The 23,080-nt window shown below is 35.9% G+C and overlaps 1 long non-coding RNA gene across 1 annotated transcript; it reads left to right on the top strand.

Annotated features, from left to right (window-relative positions):
- Window positions 1–6,799: 6,799 nt before the first annotated feature.
- LOC105440508 lies at window positions 6,800–9,981 on the top strand. Its single transcript, XR_004064484.1, has 4 exons — window positions 6,800–7,035; window positions 7,576–7,770; window positions 8,022–8,136; window positions 9,115–9,981. It is a non-coding gene; the product is annotated as an uncharacterized LOC105440508 (long non-coding RNA).
- Window positions 9,982–23,080: the final 13,099 nt, after the last annotated feature.

Below are 23,080 nucleotides of genomic sequence, written 5' to 3'. Positions count from 1 at the left end.
AAAGTAAACAAAACTTTTGCCAAAATTATGATACTTGATTTGAACTTTAAACCATTGAATAAGGTTTTGTGTGTGACAGATGAAGGCTTGTAGACCAATAGATTCTGACAAGTAAATGACCATTGTTGCTTGTCATTAATTTGTTCTGAGGTGTCAGGACAGGCTCTAATTCACAAATATCTTAATTAATGAGGAATTGATGGGTATATAGAGGCATTTGATTATACCATTGTCTGTACTAGTTTAATCTTCTAATCTATCTCATCTTCTTTTAACTGCTCATTCTTTCAAAGACTCTCTCATTCTCTCTCTCTCTCTCTCTCTCTCTCAGTCATCTCTTCCTGATCCCCTCTCCCTCAGCCTTCTGCTTTCTCAATCCCTCTCTCTCTCTCTCTCTCTCTCTCTCACTCCCTTCCTCTTTCCCTTTCTCTTCCTCTCTCTCTCTCTCTCTCTCGCTCCCTCCCTCTTTCCCTTTCTCTTCCTCTCTCTCTCTCTCTCTCTCTCTCTCTCTCTCTCTCTCTCTCACACACCCTACCTCCCGCCATTGATCTCCTCCTCCTCCTCCTTTAATCATTCTGGAGATGATAAACAGTGTATGACACTTACCTGCATTAAGATAGTAATCCAATGAAAGAACAATCAACATCACCAGAGAACATGGAAGAGAAAAAACAAACATACAATTTGTTAAATCTTGATGCTATGTTAAATAACTTAAATTAATAGATTTATAACTGTTTCAGGAAAACTCCCTTGGAAAATCATGACACCTTCCCAATATCTCACTTAACCATTCTAAATCAATACAATTAGCCACATTGGAAGTCAGCACAATGTACACAGTTATGTGGAATAAACAAGGTAAGGAAAATATTTTACAAATATGCCAAATATGCCAAGTATCAAAGAAAACATATTCTGTATTTGGGACCTTATTTTACATCTCATTTCATCATATCCCCTATCAAACGTGTCTCAAAATCGAAGGAAATCAACGTCCATGAAACATACTTCACTCACGACGACGGAAACCTAATCAAGATTATTGATGACAAAGTCCCCAAGAATTTTACTCATTCTCCGCTGACATGGCCTTCCTTATCCTGTTTCTTTCTATTATAGAGAATGAATGACATTCTTCCTCAACAAACTTCATCCATGTTCTGACATACCATGTGTTTCCTTGTGTCATGGGTAGTCAAGACAGATTGCTAATGAACTCTTTTAAAGGTAACTCTAAGCTTTTGTTATTAATCTGCATTTTAACAGAAACCAAAGAATGAGTAACATGGATAATAACATGCAGAAAATAATTACTAGAAAAGAAGGGAAGTGAAAAATAAAGTTTTTTTTTTAATATTCTTGATATTCATTTAATTCAGTTACTGGTAAACATGACCCGGGTCTAATATACATGTATTAAGACATTGTTAAAGGAAAACTAAGACTTTAGATTATTTCATTTGTTAAACCCAACTTTGAATGAAATAAACACTGTGAGAGTCAGGTCATTAAGTTTAACTCCTAAAGTTTCCCCTGATACAAAATATTTGGTGCTGAGGTCTACTGGGGAAGTCGCCTATGGAGAGCAAGGTAAGGGGTTCAATTCCCCTCAACAGAACTAACATCCCCTGGCAAGAGATTAATCAATACCTGCCACACTCAACCCAGGTGAAGTAAGTGGGAATCTGGTAGGAAAAGAATCTGTAGATATTCAAGTGCCCTACGGTACCATCATTATTTGTCATCAACATAACATGTCAAAAAGGTACCATTAAGCACTTTAACATTATAGATTCTTACAAAAGAATATAAAAGTATGAATTGAATTAAAGATTCAAATAACACTTTTCCTCTGGTAAACCTGACCATAATACTTTGTGTTGGTTCAATTGCTCTAGGCTTCAAGTAATATCAAAAGGTTTTAACCCTAAAAAGGCTGGGCTATTTGAGGTCTTACTACGGCCGGGGGGGGGGGGGGGGGGGGGGGGGGGCATTAGGGCCCCCTTAAGATCTCGACCGCAAAGCTTCCGATTGCCGCGAAAATTTGCACGCATGTCAAGTAAAGTGTATAGAATAATATGATAATTTCAATTTTTTGAAAAATTCACTAATTTGCATATTTATGGTAATTTATGCAAATAAAGTCCAAAAAATCACATTTTTACCCATAAATCATATATTATTCATATTTAAGCATTTTTTTTTTCACTACATAAATTCATTAGACCATTCTGAACAATAATACGGCAAAAAATTTCGGAAGAGCCAGCTTATTCCTTATGTTATCCCTTGTTTTGATAATTTCCTATGTATTTCATTGTTTTTTTAACTTATGTATTTCATTGTTTTTGTTGTTTTATTTCATTTCTTACTACAATTCAACTATTTTGACTCCTAAAACAGCCACCTAAACTTAAAACAAGACCCAATAACCCATGTTTTAACTGTTTTTAGGAAAAATGACTTTTCCATATGTTTTGTACACAAATCACGAAAATAAGCGATTTTCGGGCTGACATGCAAAGACAAAAGGTCACGTGACCTTGTAACCAAAGGTCCGAGTTACGCAAGACTCGAAAGAAAAAAGTCAGCGAGCGGCGGGGCGCCATCCATATGCGTTCCTGAGCAATCAGAAAAATCGTAGAGGAGGGGGGGGGGGGCCATAATGCCCCCCCCCCCCCCCGGCCTTATTAGGGTTAAGTTAGGTTCAGTGTCAGTGTTGGGGTGGGGGTACAGTGTGAGGTTTGGGGTGGGGTACAGTGTAAGTGTTAGGGTGGGGGACAGTGTGATTCCACTGGTGAAGTTTGAAATTCAGTTCATGAAGAACATGTCCTAAAACAAATTGGCTTTCACTGTATCTTTGGCCATGTTTTATGATGTTAACCTTTAAATGTAAATCCTGCCAATATGAGTTGGGTCTTTCATCCTGAACATTGGTTAGATCCTTGTGGCAAGTTTATTCTCACAAACAGATTGATAAGAATCATTGCCTTATTTCCAGGCTAATTCTCTCTGTCTGCAAGAGTTTCCTTGACTGCTCTGTGGTAAGGGCGGGAGGGATGAATCAATGCATCAAACATTCCAAAACATTTTCATTTGGAGAACATGAAAGGAAATAAAGTTAATAAACAGATATGCAAGAGCCCAAATGTGTTGATTGCTCAGTAAACCATGATGCTTGGCAAGCAATTCAAGATACATTTATCACATTAAAACAGAAAATCAGGACATGTAAAATTTGCTGTTTGGCAAGTGCTGTCAAGACTCATTTTGCAAATTTCAAAGGCAATATGTCAGGAGGAAACAACCAGAACTTCAATGACGTAGCGCTCATCCGCATCTCGCAACAACAATATCGTAAATTTTATGTAGTACACTTTTGAACTGGCCAAAAAATAAAAATTTGATGCCCTGGAAGGGACATAATTTCATTTAGCTGTACAAGATTAAATAGAAACTAAAGGAAATGGAATGAAAATTGGTTGAAAAATATATAGTTTTATGACAAGCAGGACTCAAACTTAGTACCATAATTAATCAATGGAGCAAAATCTCAAAATTCTGTGTAGAAGTTTAGTGTACCAAAGTTAGCTCTACCAGGTAAAGCAAACCAAATCAAAATCGGTAGAGAAATGAAGGTGAAGAAGCATTTTTTGTGATTTTGAATAAATTTGCATAAATTAGCATAGATAAAGAATTTTACGATTCTGTGTAGAAGTTTTAAATCCCCCTCCTAGCCCTATCATATGAAACAATCAGAATCAAAATCGGTTGAAAAATAATGAAGAAGAAGCATTTTGAAAACTGTGGACGGACAGACAGACGGAAGGACGGTACGACGGACGGACGGACGACGGACGCCACGCCATGGCATATATAAGCTCATCGGGCCCTTCGGTCCGGATGAGCTAAAAAATGAAGAGCAAAAGTATGAAAAACTGGAAAGAACAGAAAGGGTGATGAAAAATAGGGTAAGAACAGGGGAAGATGGAGAGGGAGCAAAGGGAGAAAGGCTTAGAAGGATGAAAGAGAATAGGGGAAGAAGGAAAGAGGAGGGGAGATAGGAAGGGATGGAGGAGGAAGAATGATCCTGTCCCCCAGTGATGCCAGCCTCATCATTAAACAGACGTCAGAGACACTAGCATCATTAATCTTTGAGATGACACACAGCAATGAACTGCGATCGCGTCTTGTGATGGTCGCCAGCTACAACCCCAAACTATGCAAAATATGACAATATTTTGACTAGATGGGGATGACTAAATCTTGGAAAATGCAGTGCTTGTTAAAGATAGACTGTGTAGATAAGAGTATAATGAGGAGACAGGAGGGGGTGGGAGACACTCATATGGGGGTTTCTCAGCTGGTAGAGGGGACCTTATTTGGGAAAGACAAGCAAATGGACCAAATCCATTTGTAATTCAGGTCTAGTAAGTAGTAACATTTGGAATGCATTCATAATGTCATTTAAAGTATGATGCAGTGCAGTAACTTCACCCTGGAAAACTTTGAAATAAATTACTTACTGAGCAAAAATGAAAGCAAAGCTCTGAAAGATATGTATAGACACTTTTAGACAGGGCTGGAGAAGAATGACCAGGGTCTGCGACTCTGCATGGTGCTCAGCATTTAATATATAACTTTGAGGAAACTTTTGTCTAAACCTCTTTTCTTTTTTTCACAAACACAGTTACAACTACGAAGCCATCTTTCATTATTTCTGATGATATGATGATGATTTGAGTCTAGCTGCATGGCTAGAGATTAAAAGAGGTCTCAAACATGCCTTAAACATGGACTAGTTTCTCATAGTCATAGACCAATGACTCATGGTTCCGGCAGTGCTTAGACCCTCATGATCAATCCTGGGTACCATTAGAGACTCAAATTGTAAACTAGGTCTAGACTGGTCCTGCGAGAGACATCATACCAGGTCTGAAGCATGTTCTAATCATAAGCAATGACAAATGTGAACATACCCCTGCCAGACCCGCATTTAGTCAAGGCACTATGAGAGCCTGTTCTCACAAACCGGGTCTAGACGTGTCCATAGGGTGCAGAGATGATCGTAGACCTCATAAGCATTGCCTGTCATTTTGCAAGGTACCATTAGAGTCTGTTTACGAGTGTAGACTAGGTCTAGATAGCTCCACAGAGGTATAAAAATGGTTTTGAACAAGTCCTAGGCATTATAGCAAATATATGAACACACCTCTGTCATCTACTACGACTACCAGGGTAACATTACAGTCTGCACGTACAGACTAGGTCTAGACCAGTCCAGAGAGAGTTCAGAAAGGTCTGGAACATGCTCTAAGCACAACCCTATGACTCATAGCCCTAGTATGCGCAGACCCCTGTATGCTACCATGGACTACCCAGGGTACTGGCTGAGAGGAATTCCCCACTTGCTCTGGCATAGCAGGCAAGTCGGGCAGTCACTACTCAAAACATTAGTAAGGTTCACACGACAGACAGTTCGTGTGAATGAGGGGTCATTCAGATATGACGCAGTTAGCCATCACCCTTTTTTTAAAAACTTTTACACCAATGGCAACTGCGCACAACAAAGGTCAAGCATATTCACTGCCCTCTCTATATAAGATACAGAAATGTGAGGCGTATTACTATGTCCTCATTAATAAAACCATAGCAGAGTTGCCCCGTCATATCTGAACGCAGCCTAAATCATGGATTTAAACTTTCTAGTTAATTATCATGTAATTAGTTACCATGCGGATGCACCCATCATTACGTAACTTTAAGTTACCTAAAAATTACAAACCATGTACGTCAGATCTTAATTATGGTAAACACGAAAACTACGAGCAGCGGGGATTCTTACTCAATATAAGAAATGAATTATGAGAATACACGTTTATATTGCTTGATTTGCAGCTCCAAACTTAGAAATCCATTACTTTACCCCCGTGCGAACCCTCATCATGGTCAGTGGATCGTTGTTTATAACTTCAAGGGTTAGCTTAGTTTAGAGCTGTGACAGCCCCATGTGAACATGGCCTAATAGTAGATCCACAGCATCCACCATCCAGGCGGTGCGGAGCATGCCAATTATCTCACTGATAACACCGAAATCGTTTTGAATATTCAACGGTCATCGAAGCACTCACGTTGCCAAGCTCACTTTTTCACCAAAATTTCTCTCTCTCATATCTTCTTTGTTCGTTGGCGGATTTCGCTCAGACTCTCAGGAATGATGTAAAATGGTCATATCGAACTATATATGAAAAATTGTATTAAGTGATGATCTATTTATCATTTTATCAAACATTTCATGTTCAGTCGTCTCCGAAAACTACCCTCAGATTATTATCAGACACATCTGGCAATCTGGCTATTTATTCATGAAACTTAATATGCATATTCATGAGACCTTTACGGTGCTGGTGACGAAATTTTCGCTGTGACCATCACTTATTTTCGGAGATACAATGGAAAATGAATAGGGTGTTTTTCAGAAATCGAGAAGCAGCAAACTTACGAGAAAATCGACGTCACCGCTCGATCAAAGACTCGCGCATGCGCATTGACACGAAATTACGTAAACCTACGCAGACAGCTGATCGTGAGCACACATAGCTGCATTACTATCCTGGCTGTGTATTAAAATCTGTGCTATTGATTCTCAACATTTCAAACACCACTGTACAATACTCATCTGATTCCACTCAAAACAGATATACCAGTGACAATTGATGAGACCTAAATAGTAGTAAAATATAATATTTTTTTTAACTTAATGATGTTAAAAAGAAAAATTAAAAAATTAAAACCGTGAGTCCACTGTCAAACTTGCCGATCAACCGCATCGTATTTATTGTGTACGTTCGTTTGTAATTTGTGTATAGACTATTCATGTGTGCGATTGCTGCCTCCTAGCATGTAGTGCTGCGCTAGAGGTCTACACGCATTAGCATTGATTGCATGCAGTGATCGAGAGGTATTGTTTTGATTTCAGCCGAGCCGATCGAGTGGATCTTTGACTTTGTAAAACCCTCTAAAGAAACAAAGGTAAGGGCGCATTTCAATTGTAATGAAGTATTTTTTTTCCATAAATCGATGTTTGATATTCCTTTTCTATGAAAAATAGGTATTCATAGGTAAAAAAAAAAAAAAAAAAGTGGCGAATCTGCTACGCATATGTGCCATTCATAATGCCTGACTGATAGTGGCTTAGTGCTACTGCTCTGCAGCGCAGCTGCATTAGCTTCATTGACCATAACTCCAGGGAGCTCCGCCGCCAAGCCGTCGGCGGCGGAGCTCATGAGTTACAGTGACCGTAATATAAATGGCAATGATTCATATTCACGGGTCTCGGCAATATTAATGAACGAATCTTGGAGCCAATGAATTGTCGACCCAATTTCAAGTGCATATAATCCATGTGCATGCAGCTGTATTACACACGACACCTCATCCTACTTACTAAACTCTAAACTAAAGTCAAACTTTATTAATCAATGGCAATGTTCTTGTAGAGTCTATTTAACCTGTTTTACCTTCAAATCTCTACAAAAAAAATTAATAATTTCTTCACCTTCTTTCATATAGAATATGTAGGCAGGGCCATGAAACCTTCATGTAGCCTTACCTTCAAGTAACCTCCAGCTCCCCTTCTCAACTTCATGACTTGGCAGATGTCCTAATGCATATGATACACATTGGTCGAGCATTGAAGAACGGCCGACACTGCTGGCGGCCGCTGCCGAGCCTGGCCAGGCTGACGTGATGTGACCTCGTACTTAGGTAAATATGCAAGAACGTGTGTGTATTTTTCATGTGGAAATTCTTGAATACCAAATTGTTTTTTGCTATAAGTCTACCATGGTAAGACATGGCTGTCAACCCTCCCACATTTGGTTGGAGTCTCAAGCCACGGCACTGATTTTCCTGCCGTTCCGATAACGTCACGTCAAGCACTAGACTTGTAATTATGTATATTCATACATGTTAACTCTCATTATTCACTTACAATATTTTTCCTTTCTTCCATTCAGTGTTGAAGCTGTCTGGTCGTTCCCTCAGAGTGATCACAGATTCTACATCCCACTATGGCTCTGTGGAGTGTTCACCAACCCTAGTGCCCAAGCAGATTTGTCTTCATGCAACTAGGTAAGATATGTACTGTCAAGTAGAGTTGGCATTTTTTTCATCACCATGAAGTCGTTAAAGGCAATGTTCCTTGGTGATGTCAAATCATTCTGAGAAACAACATGTACCATTTGTTTTTAAATTTCTCTCACAGTGCCTGGTGACACTAGTCTTTTTCAATCCAGTGTCTAATTATCAAGATAAATGAGAGTCTTGTTTTATTTAACATTTAAGAAGTACTCATCAGGAGCTTTAGATCTTAATATTCCTAAAGTAATTTTTTGTTCACTCTGATGAATGTGGAAACAATGATTTCCAGATCTTAATACTTTGCTTTTGCTGAACTTGACCTCATTGTACACTGAAACACCCCCAATTTTTCACGAAAAGGGTATTTTTTGGTTAAATCCTCATTGTATTTTTCAACATTACAATTTGCATTTAAATTCTTCTAATATCTGCCTCTTTTTCCTTTTTAGAATTAGACAAAGAAAAATCAAATTATCTACCAAAAATTCTGTGACAGAATTATTTATTTAAAAATTAGAAAATGTAGATTTTTTTTTCTCGCTTGCTCTTTTTTTTTGTTTTAAAAAAAAATCATGCACCATATCCAAAACTTTAGCTCCGTTATTCCCCCTCCAATTTTTTTTGGCTCATTACGCCCCTGCTGAAAAACACAATGTCTTGAAGGTTATTATCATGCATGTAGACCAAATTTGACCCAATTATCATTTATGAATATCATGCCTAACTGAGCTGTGAGATCCATTTGAGGTATTTTTTGAAGTTCTTTCCATAATCTGGCTCTTGATCATATAATACTTTGGTAATGTCTGTTATAGAGTAGTGTATGTAAGTTATGCTGTCTAATGTTAGAGTTAATATATAACCATATGAATGTGAAATATAAATCATGTTAAATTTCTCTTTTTTTTCTTTATTTGCTGTAATACAATTGAATTTCAATTCATTAATTGTTTTTCTATTTTATTGCAGAATGGCGCTCCCTTAAAGATGTCAGCATTGGCTACCAGTGTTCTTCAGTTTGGATGGTGATTTCATAGTGAAGGAGTCAGGAAGCCCGAAAGTAGTGTAAAACTAGCACTCTGGTTACAATATGGTACACACGATAGGGTTAACTTGTACTTAGTACATTAGTTCCTGGTGTTCCAGAGAATAGTGCTTTCAATGCTTAAAGACAATTTAAAGTATTTGTTTTAGAAGTTGTGAATAAGTGAAAAGTTCAGATAATTGGCAATAGACCTGTTTCCTTACATATTCAAATTTATATGCATACTTTTTTAATTACATTTGATGTTGCATAGTACAACATTACATGTATCATTGCAACATTACCTGCATATTTTGTGCCTATTTTCGACTTGGTTAGTCCATGTCATACGTGCATCTTCATCATTATTATGCAAGTTATGAACTCCATGTAGATTTTCACATTTCACTTGTTTCCAATAATGTTCATTCATGTACACATTTGAACAATTGCGTGTTATTGGCGCATGATTGAACCAAAGATGACAGTAAACATAAAGTAATGGCTTTCAAAACAGATTGTTTTATTATTTATACAAAGCTTTATATTTATTGAAGAAGTATTAGATGTACAATGAAAAGTATGTGAGACATGGATATAAGTATTTATTTGAGTCTTTCGTTTTTGTATACATGTTAATTTAAGTATACAAGTACATTTAACACACAAATATACAGTGTTATTGCATTGAAGAAAAAAAAGAAGCATTCCTGTTTTGTATGCAAGTTACATAATGGAAGTATCTTGCCTATTGTATCTGAAGTGAAGTGGCAATTATAATATGCAGATTGAGAATTGTTTTTAAAATGAAATTGCTGTTTTGTGTTATTCATTGGTCGAGTGGTTAATGTTTTGCAGTAAATGATGAAATGATATTCAGAGATATCTATATATAATCGGAGAGTGATTTACATGAAGGTGGTACATGGATCATTGTGAGAAAGGTAAATGCAAGTGTGCATGTGGTATGTGGATTTTTGTGCCAGAATTTAAAGTGAGTGTTTATAATGGCGTGGATGTGTCGACAAAGGCTCCGGGTTTCTTCTCAGTTGGTTCCAGAATTTATTTCACAAAACAAAGACTTGGGTTAATTCATTAAAAAAAAAAAAATTTAAATCACAAAGTGATGTTAGACAATCATCGCTTGAGTCAACTTAACATTAAAAAAAAAAGCAAGCAATAAAAGGTTAATGCTTTTGCAATAAATGGTGGCCTACAGCTAGGTATCTAGCTACCTATATATTTCTTGCATGGTCACTCATTGATTGGGATATTTTTCCTTGACTTCTTCCTACCCGAAGTACTATTATAACCATTATAATGAATAATAATAATAATAATAACAATCATTATTATAAGCAGGGTAAAACACTTCCCTGTTATAAGTACTATTACTTTTTAATTATCATTATTACCATTATTAATTTAAGCAGCAGCATCATTATAATCATGAAGTATATCTATTATTTTGATATATTACCCAGGGGTTTGCTATTGGGGGTGGGGGGATCTTCATTTATTTTAAATTGGATGAAGAGTGGCGATCGAATTACGCATAATCCCCCCCCCCCCCCTTCTGCCGGGAAATACCCTGCTATTCCCCTACAAATAATATTTGATTATTATTATGATTGTTATTAATATTATTATTACTATCATTATTATTACATCTACGACTGCTACTACTTATACAACTACTATTATTTTAAAGTAGTATTGGTGGAGTGCACCTCCTGCTCCTACGATGGACACAGACTATAGCTAGGCATATATGGGCTCGCGGTGCACTGCTGGTGCAGACGATATTCACGACAATGTACGGGCAATGTACATGTTTGACGCCACGTTATTCCGTCTTATTTACAGTAAAGCTAAGATAATCAGTGTAATTTAGCTTTATTTCCGTAATATACATTTGTTATTAATGTTGGAGAAATTTGGGGGTTAATTCAAACATTGCAACAATTACAATCTATGCCACGAAATCATGTTGAAAGCCGTTTTTACCGATCAACGCCAACACAAACTAGAGTGTGTGGGACTGTGCTATTGAGCATGACGTCATCACCCGCGATGTAATGTGGGGACGACTCGGTAGATCGGTGCTCGTATTGAAGGTATGAAAATGCATTATGTTGGATCATTACCAGACACATCCGGCCGAATTGGTTTATGAAATTGATATTTCACAGAAATTTTCTTTAATAGTTATTCAATAACATATTCGAATATCGTTATTGTCCAAATATTAAAAATGTGTAATTTTAGGCATTATTTCGGACTCTTTTTTTTTTTTTTTTCATACAAAGTTTCTTGTCCTTTTGCCCCCATTTTTTCTTCGTTATTACAAAAAAAAATGTAATGTATAGTTTAAATGATTATTCCTCTTTTCAAAAATGTAAAGATCTTTAAGATTCATTGTCATATGCCAAAGTTATGGCAGGTTTGCTGCGACACTTTCCCAGCGGTTTCACGTAAACAACGTGTTTATTCAATAGAAAAGCAAGGTCAAATCAAAACGAAATCGTGAGTTAATTGCACCCGAGCGCACCGCCTGCATCTGTTCAATGATATCAGCTATCCCTTGCATTTGTGAAAGCAAAATCAACCAAAAGTATTCCCCACACCTTAAGTGCACAGTTCTTACCTCATCAGGGGGTTTTACAAAATAAAACTAGGAAAGATATGCAATCTACTTATTGTACACAGGAATCCTTTTTTTTTTAGTTAAAAGTAATTTTTCTCATTATAATTTATGAATTATTTCATCATTTGATCAGACCTCTTCCAGAATGATCTCTATACTATAACTGTTTTAGATCTTTCCAAAGCTCTTTCTTTTTGGAGAGCTGAATGGCTCACCAATCTTCAGTATATTTGTGATTGGTCAAAAGGAAATTTGTGAAAATCATTCGAAATGGTCATTTTTTGTCCCACATTCAATACATACAACCAGGTCCTTTTTGCAATCAAAGGTTCAGTATTCCAAATATAGAAAATGGGGGTATCTCTAAATAATAAGCTCTTAGCTGAAACTAAAAAGATCTAAATAAATTGAATAACAACGCTTCACTGGCTTCAGACTGTCAGTTCTTGCTTCAAATCTTAGGGATTTCACCCCAATTCATTGTGCTTTCAATCAGAATTAAGAGATATCAGACAGTCTTAGTTTGGCAGCGGTGAAGGGATTCGGTTTGCGGAGGTTGAGTGATGGTGTAGAACGACACAATTCAAGGGACCGTGATGGGGGCATCAAATACAATGGAAAAGATTTGGCATTTCCTTAATCTATGGATTAGGAAATTGTTGATAGGTTAGTCATTCAATGAAAATAGTATTGCTCGATTAACTGTCTATGGCAGCACCGATAAACCCTCCCACCCCTAAAAAAAAAATTGTTAATCTAAAAATAAGATGAAATGTATGGGCCTACATGTATATGTGTAATCAACAAGGGTTAGGTTTCTAACATGATGAAACAACAGATATAGAGGAAAGAGATTAAGGAACTTATTAATACCTGAAATAGACAAATTATAAATCACTTATTCATTCTCAGGAAAGCAGATTTGACAGATAAACTGTCTAGCGTAGCAATGACCCCCCCCCCCCCCCCTCACAAAAAGGTCTAAAATAAGATGCCTATGCATAACTATGTGTAATCAAGCAGGGCTATAAGTCTCTATAAATAGCATAGACCAAAGAAAAGTGTTCATGGTAAAACAACAAATATAATAGGAAAGGATCAAGTAATTTATTAGTCATGGATTAGGAAATCACTTGTTCACTTTAAAGAAAACAGATTTCATAGACTACCTGTCTATAAATAGCACTCACCCCAAAAAGGAAAAGTTATAAAGAAAACTAAAAATAACATTAAAAATAAAAACCATCCAGGGTCCTTACTTCTATCTATAAAAAGTGCTAGGATTATTAGAAAATCAGAAAAAAAGGATGCTCTCGGTAGAATAACAAAACAAAAAGGAAGCACAGTTAAGTCTTTTCTTAATCCCTGGACTGGGAAAATCAGTGATAAATTATAAATTGGTCATCTCATTAAAAAAGATTTGAGAGGTAAACCATCCATTGTGAACATTTCAATAAACACATCCTCCAGAAATACATCAAACATACAAAAAAACTAAATAAAAAACCAAGCCAATCTGAATCTAAATACAGATTTACAAATTGCCCTTAAAAATCAAGGTAGATACATATTTTAGCTGGGTAATTGTGATACTTGCTACATCAGCTAAAATAAATGAAAGAGGAATGTGGATAAAGTCTACTACAAAGCTCCACAAAGAGTTCACTCGAAGTGAAAATAAATATGGTATGAAAATCACTGCCACAAATTGTCACCTAAACTTAAAATCAACATAAGGAACATTCAGTAGCCTTGTGTGTCACCTATTTAAATTTGCAAAAATGACGATGAAGTATTATGTATTATGAACATAATTTCCAATGAATGTACACATATACCTGTACAATAGGATATTGAAATTGCCCTCGAGTTGTTTTTTCTAAAAAAAATTGCAATCACCTTTTTGAGGGAACAGCTACCATGACCGAGAACAAAATAGAAGTGAAAACAAATTTTACACTGCATCCATCTCTGGTAAGGGAAAAGACCACGAAAACATCTGTAACGGCTGGGTCAACAAAATATTTCATCTATTTTCCTTTAAAACTTCTAAGTGTATTTCTATACTTCTACTCTTAATTGTACACATAAATTAGGTCCACAGAAAAAGTATTAACATGAGAACTTGCGTGTTTTGTGTTTGTTTCTTTGTTTGTTTGTTGTTGTTTTTTCTTCTCTTTCTCTCCTCGACTCTCTATACATTCTCTTTTCCTCCTTCTTTTTCCTTAGAAAATACGAAAAAGGGGACAAATGGCAGCAAAAGGGAAAGTGAGAGAAAAGGCTCAGTTTTGAGAGGGAAAAGAGGATTACCATTACTTAGCAATAAGCCCAGAATTATAAAAGAAATCACAGCGCCCTGAGTCACCAGATGAAAATAATGGCCAAATCTGGAATAGGTTTTGAAGAGTACACTTAGTAGACTAGAGCCCTGGGTAAAACCATGTTGTTATTGTTCATTTTAGGAATACCAGGGAAAGACAAATCTATACCAGTCACACCGCACTGGATGTTTGGCTAAAAAGTACAGCTGAACCCCGCTGGTAAAAGAAGAGCAACCATCATGGTTTCTGAAAAAGTTGAATGAACTATCTAAGTTTATTGAACTTACTGAAACAAAACAAGACTTTGGTTAAAAACCTGGTACAGTATACCCACAAGCCAGTAATGTAAAGCTCTAGTTAACAATTCATATCCCTTGTAAATTTGATGTTTTTTGTGTTTTCGTAACTCAAGAATAAAAGGCGATTGGTTGAATAAGGGCCTTCTTTGAATACTTTTCAAGAACATAGATTGGAACAAATAACTATTTCTATAACTATAACTATATGAATAATTTAGTTGTTAAATGTACATATCTATAGAATTACATGTATTTGGAATTGGCATTTACAATATCAATTAACACATTTTATGATTTTTGACCATTTTTTCAGGCAAAACAAATATGTCAGCCAATGGTGTCATTAAAACAATTTTGAATTGTAATGACAATAACAACAAAGTGATGCAGTCTTATTCTGATATGATAAAATAAAATAAAATAACAGAAATCATATTGATACAGATACAAATTCACTATTAAACAAATAATTGGAAAGATGTTAAATACATTTCATGAAGTTACGAGTCAAATGAGATCAAATCAATGAAGTTTTCCTGCAACAAAACTTAAAAGCTAACAGCATTTGAGTTTAATGCTCAACATCATTCATTTGACAAATTAGATTATTGATAAACAGAAAGTCATGTCTGAACTTGATTTAAACATTTCAAATATTTTCCAGAGGTGAAAACAAACAACCTCTTTGAATATTTGTTAACTTTCAAATACATTCATCATTCAGGAGAATGCATAAAATCTCGGAATTCATTTGACATAAACCTGATGAGTAATCCTTCTATTTGTTTTGGATTATTAAAGTAAATAATCATAATCGACCCTGGAAAAGTGAATTATGAGATGGAATGTCAAACTGTTCCACTCCTACGTCAGATCCATGTTGCGTGAAGCATTAATATCAGAAACAAATCAAACTCCATGCAAACGTTTAAACTTTTAAACAAAATTCTCAGCAGGTAAACATATTTTCTGCATATTTGGAGAGTGAAGTCATAATTTAATGACAGCAAAAACACAAAGCCAAAAGGCAAATGATAGCTGCATTTACACTACAACCAGAAACTGTCTTTTTTTCACATTCCAGTTTTGACCGAAGTTGATAGACCCATAAACACAACAACAAAAAACACCTCTGGAGTGTGTTTTTTTTTAAACATGGCTGAAACTCTGCCTGTTTTTGGAGTGTACATGCTCGCACTCAAAACATATCACATGAATCTCCTCTCTGCCATGTTAACCCATGCACAGCAGTGACAAGTGGTGCATACGCACAACTCACAAAAACAAATGGAATAAGCAAACAACAACGCTTTCCATTGGTTTTCAGGAGTGTAAATGGTACTATAAAAAACAATGCTTTTTCAAATTGTTTTTTCTGAAATGTGAATGAGCCTAAATTCACGTACATTGGCAGTTGATACCTAATGAGCCATATACATGTCAGTAAACACCGAAATGTATTATCTTCAGGCAATTAAGGTAAGTTTAATTTTCAATGAGCTTTTATCAATTTCATTTCAAAACAATCTTCTGTCTGCTGTAGTGCTTTCAAATGATGTATGAATGAGTTATCTCATAGCTTTACTTCGGATACTCTTGTTTGTTACCAATATGTACAAAAAGTTGAATTCCTCACCATTATGAAACTAAGAAATTATGATAGCTTAGTGGTTAATGGAGATGTAATGACATTGTCTGTGAATTAAACACATTAGGGCAACTTCTAGTAAGGTTCAAAAGTTAAAAAGACTCTAGTTCATAAGGACCCCCCCCCCCCCCCACACACACACACACACACACACAAAAAAAAAAAATAAGTAGATGTGAGTTGGTCTAGCGGTACGTTCACTTGGTCAGCTCTCTGGTTCGGGGAACGTTCCCCTGTTCGAAACTGAGTCGCGTCTTTCGGATAATGACGCTAAAGTTTGGTCCCCAGACCAGCCAGACGTAAATAATCATCTGATTGATACACGTATGTAAACACCCAATTACACACCAAAAAAAAAAGGTAAACAAGGGCCAGCTGGTCAAGGATCCTACTGTATCGCTCCTGTTTCCCCTCTTCTTCCTCTATGCCAAATCCTTGAATTGTTTGTATTTTCGAAATTCTATATTTCCTTTGTATTTCATATCCCTGTAATTCACCTTAGAATCTAATTAATTTTGTCAAGCCCGACTTAACATTTCAATTTTCCAACGTCTAAACTCAAAACTGCTTTGATCTACAGGTATATCCTATATTCACTAAGTTCTTCCTATTGCAGTGGTATAAGCTTTTGGCACATGATTCAGGATATTCAAACTATCCCATCTGGAAACAAAATATAAAACATAAATCAAGGAGAAATTTAATAGAAGGCACAGCTGAATGAAAAGGAAATAGCATCATCACTTTCAAGGCAATCACAGGTATGACAATCACCAAACCCATAACATGGAATTGATCCAAAATTGCTTTGGTACTGGTAGATCTATTTCATATTAACATGAAATTGTCTATATATATATATAGTCAATTAACAGTATACAAAATTGCTTTGGTACTGATGGATCTATTACATATTAACATGATTTTTTCTATATATATAATCAATTAACAGTATACCTGTCTATATTATTGACAAGACTATATACGCAATACCCAACTGAATATCATTCATGTTGCATTGTTATGTGTATCTGAACGATCACAGTGCACTACCTGTATGAGGTCCCTGGATGCTAGTGCATTACATCATACCTATAAATAACCCAATGATGTCATAATACAAGGGCTTATCACATGTACATGTAGGTGAGTGCAATCCTGGAGGGGAAGTGGGTTGGTGTTTACCTCATGCTAATAATGCACATGTGCTGATTGGTGTTTATCTTTATATTGAGTCTGGGGCTATTTTTGGCTTAGATGGTAATCAATCATCATGGTAGGTTTCCAGCAATGATGTCACATTTTAACGTGAAATATATAGCCTTTCTTGACCAATACACAAGGAGTGGTATTTCTAGCTTAGACTACTACTACAGTTACTTTATACAAATGATCTCATATATTGAAATAAAATCTTTCTTAACAAAATTACACCAGTAGAAATGACATTGTGGCTGCAAATGCATTAACCACACTGAGTATACAACATAGCACCAACTAATACAGTACTTGATTGTAAACAAAGGTGAGATAATAAATGAAATATTATCATACGTCATACACAATTACATAATTCATCACAAATTTGAATAGTTTCTTCAAGTAATGATATGTAGGCACATTTCTAGAAATTCGATACAATATTTTTAAATGTTGATGTATGATCTCCCTGCAAAGCTGCTACAACATACAATCTAGGTTGTGAGGGGTAAATGGCTAAAAGCACATCTCTACCACTTTACCTGCTTCGGCTGACCAATGGGGCAAGCGTTGGATTGTGACAGTCAACTTTTGTCAGACATGACAGTGAAACCTGCATATACCGGTAAAGACTGCTCAAGGGAAACATAACAAGTGGTCATATAGGCATATGGTCTTTATGTACAGGTTCATTCAGTAAGAAACTGTATTACAGGGAAACTTTAAAATGTGGTCTTTATAGACAGGTGGTCTATCTATACAGGTTGTCGCTAAAGCAGGTTTGATAGTATAATATACTCAATAAATGTGGCAGTCATTTATTTGATGCATGGCAAATACATGTTAGAGTTATTAAAGCAGTGCAAATTGGGCCGACCATCAAATGGATTAAAAAAACATTTATCTATATTTTTGTATCATCTACATCCATAATTCTGTAATTATTTGATATAAATTATGTGCCTTAAAGGCAAATCATAAACAGATTTTTCATGGAATCAAATGTAAATGGAAATATAGCTGGTTCTTTTAAACCATAAGACTTTGTGAGCTGTGATCTAATTATTAAACAAACTAAAGGCCTATATCATTTCAATACAACTGATATAGATATCTAGACGCAAGGCCAAAGTCTACATTTATGGGGTTTTTTTTGCAAAACATTGAATCTGTGCCAACAACCTGTTAACAACATGATTCATATCAAATGTTTATATTCCAAAATGCAAATATCAGGATTGTTTTGAAAGACAAACATCTTAATGAGTGTTAGGCAAAGGTATCTGTATCATAGACCTACTTTATAACTCTGTTCAGACTTTCATTGTCATAGGATTAATTTTTTGCTTATCTTGCAGCCGTATAACAAAAATTGTGTAACAAAACGTTGTATTGTGACAATGAAACATAAATTTAATCATCGTTTTGAACTAAAACTGTATAGAGAATCAGAGTTCTTGACTAATCTGAACGCTGTATCGTACAAAGACCATAACACAGGGTGGGTTTAACATGAGTGTGCATTGATGATTGGCTAACTGTCATAATTAGCTGACCTCTTAAAAACTAGTTTATTTACACAACATTTCTTATACAATGTTTTTATCCGGGCCGTATGCCCCTTTTGCTCCATGATCATTCTTTATATGACGTTTCTTTCTATGAGTTTTGTAGATTTTCCTACAGTCTGAACAGAGATTGTAAGACAAATAAAAATTGGGTTATTATTGCCAAAGATCAAACAATAATATTGGAACGAAGCCTAAAATCTTAATGCCAATGTCTGAGTCAGATGCTTGAAGTGGTAAGGTCATTTATAGATACCAAACTGACTAATAAATCCATTACAGGTCTTTTCATTAAAAAAAGACATTTTAATAGATCTTATATACATTGCAACATCTTATGGTCTAACAAGTGACAGAAAATTAAACCCTAAATGAACCTACTTCATCTATCTGTAGATGAAAGTCAACAAGGAGAAAACAAAAAATGCGATGTCATTATTTCTGCGTACATATTTCAATCTTTTCTGGACAAATATTTCTTGAACACAGTAGGAAACCAAAAGTAATCTGCAAGCACATGACTAGAATGACCTCAGAATGACCTCATGTCAGGTGAAAGGTCAACTGGGTCACACTGTGCACTTTGGGCATGGAGGGTCCAAAACCAAGAGTGCACACCAGGTCATGCACTGTCTTGAGAGCAATAACACGTGCACTAGTCTCAATCTTCCAGACACTTACAGTATCACCATTGCAATCAAATTCTTATCCATGTTCTGTTCCACATTTGCCAAAGTGTGACCTGTAACTCCTTGCATTTATAGATAAAAAAAGTTTGCTTCTCATTCTTATTCAATTTTTCATCTTCTTTCCCCTCCTCTTTCCTCTCCCCAGCATGCGATCTTGATGATCATTGTCCATATCTCCTAATTATCATCATCAAACATCAAACATCATTTTCATCATCATCATCATTATCGTCGTCATCACAATCATCATCCTCATCATCGTCGTCATCACAATCATCATCATCATCATCATCATCATCATCATCATCATCGTCAACACACTTAATGCACAGCCATACTCTTGGTCAGCTTGCCTACCTCTCCCTGCCCCAAGAATGCCTTCCATGTTTTACCCCCATCTCATACAGGCATTATCCCACAATGCTACATCTGCATTGGTTCCTCAATGCAAAGCAACTAATGGCCTCAGCACTGCCTCTGTATTGATGAACCATTTCTCTGATTTTGCACAAGAATTATCCCTTCTGAACATTTACAAAGAATTTCACCAAATTATCATTCAAAAATGAAAATTGAGGACACATAGAAAAAGGAAGAAAATTGAGTTCACTGTGACAGTGCGAGTACAATTATTCAAAACAAGCAAATACAATGCAAAGAGAGTAGTAGCTTTCTTACATGGCTTTAAATACGTTTGCAAAATGGTCTTGATGATTCAGAAAAAAAATGGACATTCCCAGTTACCGCAAATGAATTGGAGTTTCAGAGAGAGAGAGAGAGAGAGAGAAAGGGGGCAGCTGTTGTTTGTTGAGCTGTGATTTCTAAAGACTACTATCCAGGCCATAGATAATGATGAATTGAGTCAATTGACTCATCTCTATATTGTAAAGATGTATTTAAACCTATCTGTCTTGCTGGCCTTCAATAAGTTGGTCAGTTCTTTTCATAACATGTCTCCCATGGGTCAGCTCTTTTCATAAGCTTTCTCCCATCTGGCCATCAGTTACCTTTGACCAAGCTTTGACCATGTCCTATTTGTGGTCAAGCTATAAATTAGTCTTTCTTACGAGCCAGTTTCATACATCACCTTCTTTTAAAATCATAAATGTACTTTATCAGTAGACTTACTTATATCCATAGGTTAACACTACAAATGAGATTCAAGCACTCGGCCTTACAGTTACATGAATATTGGAACTACATGTACAGTTAAAGATAAACTTGAGTACTGGTAATGCGATTGCATTGTGAAAGAAAAGGTGTGGAATGGATCAGAAAAGTTGATCATATCGCATGTAAGTAATGGTGTGTAATGCAAGGTTCTAGAGTCATCAAAATCATCATAAATTTGGCAGAGTCTTGGTAAAGTAACAATCACTTACACATATAGATGTATATGGGACAACACACATGATGTCGGGGCTAGTACTACCTTGATTTCCTTATCTTTCTATGCTCATTACTCAGCCAGTATACATTTTCTTCCAAAATTGTTTGGCACATGACATTTATTTGTAATCTTGAACATTCAGTGTAAGTTTCGTTAGATTCTGTGAGAATTCAATTTCTTTTTTTACCAAAACTCAAGTTTATCTTTAACTAAATTATTCCCACCACTTGTAATTTTAAGGTTCTTTTGGTATTTTTTGCAACTCAAGAATGAAAGGTGGACTAGTTGAAACTTGCGTGTAATTAAATTTTCTACAGATATACTGTCACAAAACATGTATGACAATTACATTTGATCCACTGCTAGACAATGTCCAATTGCCCATGGCCCAGTGTACCCCCCCCCCCCTCCCTCCTCCAAACACCATCACACCCTCCTCCCAATGATAACTACATGTATAATCCACTGGTCAAGGGCTCTGCATTAACTTATTTTTTCAGGGGGGGGGGGAAGGGGGGGGAGGTCCACCTTGACAAATTTTAGATCTGTGTGCAATCAACCCCTGATAACATATACACAAGATGGGGGTCTTGAGTGAAATTGGAAGGGCAAGGGCAAGGGCTTAATTTGTGATAAACAGCCCCCCCCCCCCCTTACTGTACTTGGTCCATATTTCTTACTTGTCAGGCTTTCAGACTTTTTGTTTTCCATATTTCATTGACTCCAATGACCACACAAATTTGACCTTTCCCTGCCCTAACTGTTAATTACTTTCCTTCACAACATATTTGATGATGCAAGTAATGAGGTCACTTTAGAGTGGACAAGAGGGTCTTTGTGGCAGACTAATCTAGGGACTCCTCAGCCTATGTAATGTGTTGATGTAAGGCTGGTGACTCATCCATGGACTATGGCATGGAGAGGAAGGCCAGAGAACTATTGAGCTTGTAATAGGCTCAGGCTGCCCAATGGAATAGTCTTTTCTACAGACCCCTTTCTGCCCAAAGCTCCACTAATTTTGCTCACGCCTATTTGAAATGCATTTCTACTGACTTTCATTATAGACATTTTCAGACTAAGTATTCAATATGTTTAACAAGACATTCCCTACATAATATAATTGGCCAACTTCAAGTGTTTTGTACATTATTGATTATTACGAACCAAAAAATGTGTACAGCAATACATATCATGGATTCGTTGATTCATAATGATACCGACAAATTATAAACTGACATTTCAACAAGGTAATACAGTAAACACACTACCATTTATAACAGACATTCTAGGTACCCCAAATATAACTGTAAAAATATAAAGACCTCCAGATACTAATAAGTAAATTTGAACACAAGCTTATTTGAATTCTTATTGCTTAACAAAGAAGACTGATAACAATATTTAAATTTGACTAGTCTGTAAAACTGCTTCTAACGTTCTAAAAAGTATTCACTAAGCTTGATAGTCCAGCCACCATCAAAACATTTCCAAACTTTTACAGTACTTTTAAATTTCAAGAGCTGGACTGTTGAAACAAATATTTAACGATGGAAGAATTTGACTTGTAATTCATAATATTCCATGCCAAATAAAAGGCCATGACATTTTCTACAGAAAATTACTTTAAATCAGATTATTTTTATAAAGAAAAAATGATTATTGATTAGTCATTCAGTTCTGTCCTGCAGTTAAAGAGCAATTCTACCCTCGTAATAACTTATTTGTATGGAAGCAGAAAAATCAGAGAAACGGAAAAGTGAAAGTTTGAAATAAATCAGGCCATTAATAAAAGGAATTATGAATGTTTGAAGTATGAGATCACTAAATCCATGTGAATCTTGAATTGGCAACTTGTTCAGTGGATTGTGACTTGGCGATGGAACAACTCTCTGTTTGTTGTGTACAAAAATAACTTTAATTTCTATTATTTCTCTTAAAAGTGCCTTCACCCTTGGGGCACTTCTCAACATACATGTACAATGTATATAATGGATAGCATATAGTATTACATGTCCTCTTAAAAGAGAAGAACCTCCTGAATCATACATTTTGAAAAATTGATATTTTAATCATTTTTAGTGTGATAAAATAAATGGGAAAGTCCTCCGGCACTTATATTGACATTACTGATTCAGCCAATTTAAGGTGT

This window comes from Strongylocentrotus purpuratus, unplaced genomic scaffold (genome assembly GCF_000002235.5).
Source record: "Strongylocentrotus purpuratus isolate Spur 01 unplaced genomic scaffold, Spur_5.0 spur5_scaffold_17, whole genome shotgun sequence".
NCBI lineage: Eukaryota > Metazoa > Echinodermata > Echinoidea > Camarodonta > Strongylocentrotidae > Strongylocentrotus > Strongylocentrotus purpuratus.
Note: the sequence above shows the minus strand (reverse complement) of the source record. Positions and strands in the feature narration are given on the sequence as shown.